This window comes from Podarcis liolepis (genome assembly GCF_965112155.1).
Source record: "Podarcis liolepis genome assembly, chromosome: 7".
NCBI lineage: Eukaryota > Metazoa > Chordata > Lepidosauria > Squamata > Lacertidae > Podarcis > Podarcis liolepis.
In genome coordinates, this window is record NC_139561.1 from 11684447 (window position 1) to 11692152 (window position 7706).

Below are 7706 nucleotides of genomic sequence, written 5' to 3' on the forward strand. Positions count from 1 at the left end.
ATTAGCCCTCCCTTTGTGTAACATAGAATTGTAGCGTTGGAAGGGACTCTGAGGATCATCCAGTCCAATCCCTGCAGTGCAGGAATATGCAACTGTCCCACGCAGGGATCGAACCCCCAACCTTCGCGTTATTGGTAGCATGCTCTAACCAACCGAGCTATCCAGGCTGTCTGGTGTAGCAGTTTTAATAACCAGAGCTGTGTACACACCGTACACCCCCATTCTATTATTAATACAGTGCTACATCAGGTTAAGAACTTAATTCGTTCCGGAGGTCCGTTCTTAACCTGAAACTGTTCTTAACCTGAAGCACCACTTTAGCTAATGGGGCCTCCTGCTGCCGCCGCGCCGCCAGAGCACAATTTCTGTTCTCAACCTGAAGCAAAGTTCTTAACCTGAAGCACTATTTCTGGGTTAGCGGAGTCTGTAACCTGAAGTGTATGTAACCTGAAGCGTATGTAACCCGAGGTACCACTGTATTCATTTAACTGTCATGAAAACTGGCTGATTCAAAACAAAACTATTCACTTTGGAGGGGTGGCTGTGGTTTTCGGATGTGTCATGTTGATACTGAAGGAGGGTCTCCACCCACATCGTTCTGCCCGGACGCTGAGGTCCAGCGCCGAGGGCCTTCTGGCGGTTCCCTCACTGCGAGAAGCCAAGTTACAGGGAACCAGGCAGAGGGCCTTCTCGGTGGTGGCACTCACCCTGTGGAACGCCCTCCCACCAGATGTCAAAGAGAACAACAACTACCAGACTTTTAGAAGAAACCTGAAGGCAGCCCTGTTTAGGGAAGCTTTTAATGTTTAACAGACCACTGTATTTTAGTACTTTGTTGGAAGCCGCCCAGAGTGGCTGGGGAAACCCAGCCAGATGAGCAGGGTATAAATAATAAATTATTATTATTATTATTATTATTATTATTATTATTATTATTATCATCATCATCATCATCATCAATTATTGTTAAGCACTGACCTATTTTACTTCTTCACAGGACGCATAGTTCAACTCTGGAACTCACTTCTGCAGGAAGCAGCAATGGTCACCTAGATGGCTTTGAAAGAGGATTGGACAAATTCATGTGGTTATTAGCAGTAATGGTTGGAGGCAGAAATGCTCCTGAATAGCAGTTGCTATTCAGGGGAGGGGAGAACGCTCTTGCGTTCGAATCCTGCTTGCAAGCTTCCCATAGACATCTGGTTGGCCCCTGTGAGAACAGGAGGTTGGACTAGATTAGCCAGAAGCAGCAGGTTCTTCTTAGGTTCTTAATCGCCTCCTAAAATCACCTGTCTCAAGGTGATTTACATAAAAGGGCATTAAAAAACAACACATTTGAGAGACCCTTGTGGCAAAGACCCACTGATGCAGCTCGGAAAGCCTGTTGGAACCAACACATCTTTGTAAAGTGAAGCCATATCTTCTCCCCCTTGTTCCGCATGTTATGTACTGAGTTGAATAGGATCCAAAAGGCAGCAGTCTGATTGGCCCTAGAACAATAGGATTCAGAATGCAGCAGTCTGATTGGTCCTAGAACAATAGGGTCCAGAATGCAGCAGTCTGATTGGTCCACAGGAACCACCCAATCCAGCTCCAGGTGGAAGGGAATCCGCAACCTGATTGGCCTACAGGAGAACCCCGGAATTAGCCAATCACGTGGGGCCCATTGTGTAAATAATGTATATAAAGCAGACATTCTGGAGGAACTTCCATTCCTCCTCACCACTATGAGCTGAATAAAGAGCATGAAATCCACTCTCAGCTCCAAATATATTTCACCGCGGAACAGGGGCAGCCACACCAAAGGCCTTGCTCTGAGCCACTGCGGAGCCGGCTTCTGAGATCTATGGGACTTGCAGCTGAAACTCTCCCGCAGACTGCAGAGACTTACTGTAGCTCGGCCCGCGCAGACCTACAATTCCCAGCACCCATAACAAACTATAATTCCCAGGATTCTCTCTGGGGGAATCTGTGTGCTCTAAATTTGTCCGCAGCCATGGTCCAAAGGAAAGATGCTCAATAGCCAAGAGTTGCTGGGAGAGCCAACTGCCACCTTTGGCCAGGGTTGCTTGGGCTGGAAAGGGATTCCACGGGTCTTTCCCTCTGGCAGAAGGAGGAAAATAGAGTGAAGGTTTAGGGGAGAGCGAGAGGCAGCCAAAGCTTTCAGGAGAAATTCACTTTGCCTTGTTTTTTCCTGCTTAGCTGGGACACTATCCCCCCTCCCCAGTTCCTTCCTTCCCAGGGAGATTAAATGGAGGGTCAAAGGTAACTGGAGGGATGGTCTGCAGAGTTCAAGACCTCTCCCTAGAGAAGGGGGGGCAAGGGTTTGTGGAGCGACAAAAAGGTTGGAGGAGAGAGAAAGGGACGACTCTGCTCCCTCTGGCGGAAGGAGGAAAATAGAGTGAAGGTTTAGGGGAGAGAGAGAGAGAGAGAGAGAGAGAGAGAGAGAGAGAGAGAGAGACAGCCAAAGCTTTCAGGAGAAATTCACTTCACTTCTCATTTACCTGGTTAGCACTTTCTGGGAGCCGAAACATGGCAAACCTTCGAAAATCTGCACTTCTCCAGAATTTGCAATGCAGTTCTATGGCCAAGTATTTGTGTATCATATATATATATATATATAGAGAGAGAGAGAGAGAGAGACATATAACTAGGGTAAAGCAGTGCTTTTTTTCTGGGGGGACACAGAGGTGTGCATATCCCTAAACATTTTGTAAATCTAAGTTTGGCCTCATTGAGGGGCAGTATTTCAATATGAGTAGAGAGTCCCCCTAAACATTTCTTTTGAAAAAAAAGCACTGGGGTAAAGGTAAAGGGAGCCCTGACCGTTAGGTCCAGTCGTGGCCGACTCTGGGGTTGCGGCGCTCATCTTGCTTTACTGGTCGAGGGAGCCAGCGTACAGCTTCCGGGTCATGTGGCCAGCAGGACTAAGCCGCTTCTGGCGAACCAGAGCAGCGCACGGAAACGCCGTTTACCTTCCCACCGGAGCGGTACCTATTTATCTACTTGCACTTTGAGGTGCTTTCAAACTGCTAGGTTGGCAGGAGCAGGGACCGAGCAACGGGAGCTCACCCCATCGTGGGGATTCGAACCGCCGACCTTCTGATCGGCCAGCCCTAGGCTCTGTGGTTTAACCCACAGTGCCACCTGGGGTAAAGTGTCCATAAAAATGCATACTGAATCTGCAGATGCATTGTATTAAGGAAGATTGTTTTGCAAAACATGTTTCTGTCAGGGGGGAAAATGGCATAAAAACATGCACATTGAAAATAATAACGATGATTGGTGATACATAGGCTGATGTGCAGAACTGAATTCAAGATTGGGGAAAGGAGAAACTGAATTTGACATAATCGCTCATCCTGGGTTAAGGCCAGAAGAGCTCACAGATTGCAGCCTATTCCCCCTTGTGGAATCCGAAGTCACTGCCCCCATCACCCCAGATGTGGGGCTGGAAGGCTGAGTCAGACCCTTGGTCCATCTAGCTCAGTATTTTCTACACTGGAGGGCAGCAGAGCCCCAGGATTTCAGGTGGGGACATTTGTGTGGCAGCTGCATCAGAGGGCAAGGAATTGACGTTGCAGGTCTGTAGCTTTGGAGGCGCAGAGCAGGCTAGTTTAAAGGGAATGATGAGGGAGCTGCTGCTCGTCCCCCGCAGCTGCTGCCCCCCCCCCCCGCCTAATACCCGGCGTCCTCATTTGACTTCACCCACTGGTGAAGCCCACTGCTATTTCACAGAGCTGGTTCTCCACCCAACTGCAGATGCCCACGTCCCTTCTTTGCTTGCCCAGCTGGCTACAGGGTAACCTTCCCAGATCAACTGCTGGTTAATGATCTGCCATCCCAGCGGCCTTGACACCTGCTATGGGTCCCAGGCCGTGCAAGTTTAGAAGAGGGGAGGCGAAGGAGAGACAGGAAGAATGTTTTTAGTACTGGAAAAAAGACAGGAAGTACTGTTTTGGGGGGACAGGAGGCAGACGGGTGTGGAGGACTCCCTGGTCCTGAATGGGGTAACTGTGCCCCTGAAGGACCAGGTGCGCAACCTAGGAGTAATTTTGGACTCATAGCTGTCCATGGAGGCGCAGGTCAATTCTGTGTCCAGGGCAACTGTTTACCAGCTCCATCTGGTACGCAGGATGAGACCCTACCTGCCCGCAAACTGTCTCACCAGAGTGGTGCATGATCTGGTTATCTCCCACTTGGACTACTGCAATGCGCTCTACGTGGGGCTACCTTTGAAGGTGACCCGGAAACTGCAATTAATCCAGAATGCGGCAGCTAGACTGGTGACTGGGAGCGGCCGCTGAGACCATATAACACCAGTCCTGAAATACCTACATTGGCTCCCAGTACGTTTCCGAGCACAGTTCAAAGTGTTGGTGCTGACCTTTAAAGTCCTAAACGATCTCACCCCAGTATACCTGAAGGAGCGTCTCCACCCCCATCATACTGCCTGGACACTGTGGTGCAGCTCCAAGGGCCTCTGGTAGTTCCCTCCCTGTGAGAAGTGAGGTTACAGGGAAGCAGGCAGAGGGCCTTCTCAGTAGTGGCGCCCACTCTGTGGAACGCCCTCCCATCAGATGTCAAGGATATAAGCAACTACCTGACCTTTAGAAGACATCTGAAGGCAGCCCGGATTAGGGAAGTTTTTTATGTTTGAAGTTTTATTCTGTTTTTAGTCCTCTTTTGGGAGCCACCCATAGTGGCTGGGGAGACCCAGCCAGATGGGCAGGGTATAAATCTTCTTCTTCTTCTTCTTCTTCTTCTTCTTCTTCTTCTTCTTCTTCTTCTTCTTCTTCTTCCTCCTCCTCCTCCTCTTCTTCTTCTTCTTCTGTGGTTTCCAAGGCACAGCTATGACTACTGATCTCTCACCTCTGTCCTGTTCAAGGGGAAATGTCCTTTCTCTGCCAGCGGCAACTTTTATTGACTCCTAAAACTGGGGCACTAAAGGCAAGTGACGGTCAAGTTCAGGGCCAGGGGTCCTGTGGCCTTGCAGACACTGTCGGACCACAGTTGCCAGGGCTGATGGGAGCTGGAGTCAGAGCACCTTCATTTATTTCAGGGATTTATATGCCAGTCCAAAAACCATCTGCAGGGCCACAGATATTCCCCAAACCTGAATTAGACCCTCACTTGCCATTACTGCCCCAAACGTCCTCCATGACCACTCTGCCTGCCAAGAATTGATCAGAGATGCAGCCTCACAATATCAGTATGGATGATGCCCTGAGTCTTTTCCAATCTTTCGAGAAAGCGAGGATTAGAATCTAAGAGAGGATTCTATCACTGAACTGGTCCGACAAGTTTATTTGTAAGATGATGGCTTTAGCTGGCCATTTAAGTGTCTTCATCAACATCCCCAAAGAATGAGCCAGGCTAGGAGGGATTGTACCCTCCAGGCCCATGGACTCCACTCTCCTAGCTGCTAGGTAGGAGAACAAGAGCCAGAGAGCTGAAGATGGAAGATAGAGACCCAGATACCTGCCTCATCTATGCTGGAGCCAAAGCAGCGATGAATGAAGATGCAAGATGTGTTGGGGTGTCAATGCCGTGAGCCCTCCATCTCATGCTGAGGTTGTGCATATGTGTGAGTCAAACCAGATACAGTGGCACCTTGGTTCCCAAACGCCGAAAACCTGGAAGTAAGTGTTCCAGTTTCTGAACGTTTTTCGGAAGCCGAACATCATATGCAGCTGTCGGCTATTGTTTCTGGGGCACCTGCACCAATCAGAAGCTGCGCCTTGGTTTTTGAACATTTCGGAAGTCAAACGGACTTCCGGAACGGATTAAGTTTGGTGCTTTTGTTTTTGCTATTTATTTTGCGTTTTTGGTTTTGAGGCTTTTTCAATTAATTTGTTTTTGCCACTGTGTGGAACACAGTTCAGCTACGGATTGATTGATTGTGTGACTGCGGAAATGGATAAAAGCCCCCCATCCAAACAATGACTATCATCAGCGCAGGTAAGAAAAAAAATAAAAATTTTCATTTTTATCATCTACAATACTGTCTTATTTATTTTATAGTACAGTACATTGACTATTGCTTTCATTTTATGGATCAGTGGTCTCGTTAGATAGTAAAAATCATGTTAAATGGCTGCTTTGGGGGTTGTTTTTTAAAGTCTGGAACGGATTAATCGGTTTTGCATTCCTTTCTATGGGAAAGCACGCCTTTCTTTTGGAACGCTTTGGTTTTGGAGCGGACTTCTGGAACGGATTAAGTTTGAGAACCAAGGTACCACTGTATCCTAAAGACACAATCATCTCTGCCAACCTTCATCCCAAGGAAACTGAACTCTGGGAAAGCTCCTGGAGACTGCTTGGCGATTGGGGTGGCTCATATATAACCTGGAGTCCAGACCAAAGAGGAGCCTGTGGTTCACAAATGCCATTTTAATTCACAGCTGTTGCCTATTTTACTAGTGATCTCTGCAAAAGCTGGGAAGTTTCTCTCCCCTCCCCCCCTTTCATGCTTCAGCTGGCGAGTTTAAAAAAAGCAGCATCGCAGCACCGCATATTACCATTAATGGCCATGAAAATCAGACTGCTGGGGTTTCATTTCTAAAACCCAAGGTGTCTCTGATTAAACCCGCTGAGAGGAAATGCCTCAGGGTGCCTTTGCGGGTCTTCTTGTGCCTAGAGGTAAAGGGAAGGCACTCTTATTATATTCAGAGGCAAACTTTTCCTGGACAGTTCACATCTTCAGAAGCTGATGTCCAGGACTAAGCCCTGAGAGGCGCTTCGAGAAAGATTTTCCTATCGTTCTAGGAACACAGAAGCATGCCCTGTACTGAGACAGGGTCCATTTAACCTAATACTGTCTACACAGGTTGGCAGCAGCTCCCCAGGACGGGGACATTTGAAAAACTTCCTGGATATGCTGTGGAGATACTGCTTCCTTCTAAAAATAAGGTAGAATTATAGAATTGTAGCCATTCTTAAGGAAATGAGCCCTGAGTGCTCACTGGAAGGACAGATCCTGAAGCTGAGGCTCCACTACTTTGGCCACCTCATGAGAAGAGAAGACTCCCTGGAAAAGACCCTGATGTTGGGAAAGATGGAGGGCACAAGGAGAAGGGGACGACAGAGGATGAGATGGTTGGACAGTGTTCTCGAAGCTACCAGCATGAGTTTGACCAAACTGCGGGAGGCAGTGGAAGACAGGAGTGCCTGGCGTGCTCTGGTCCAGGGGGTCACGAAGAGTCGGACACGACTAAACGACTAAACAATAACAACAAACAAAGAGTTCGAAGGGACCACAAGGATCATCAAGTCCTGGGAATGCGGGAATCTTTCATCCAAAACTGGACTTGAACCCACAGCCCTGAGATTCAGAGTCTCTGAATAAAGATCTGATCTGAATAGAAACATAGGAACCAGCCTTATCCCAAGCCAGACCCTTGGACCAACTGCTTCAGTGTTGCCCACACTGGCTGGCAGCATCTTTGTACAATTTCCACCGGCAGCTGTCCCTGGAGGTGCTGGGGGAGGTGGAACCTTCCCCACTCCAGACAGCTGCCCTGACCTCCTCCTGCTACCTTAATGTCCCTCTGCGCTGGGAAAAGAGATATGTACCGGGTGCCATGCAAGTCCAAGGCTGAACAGTGCCCTTGGCGGCTCCTGCAATAGCTAGGAACCAGCCCACTTGGCGACAGGGTGGGTGGTATTTAAAGGCTCTGCCGCTCATTCTCGCTCTCCCAGACAGT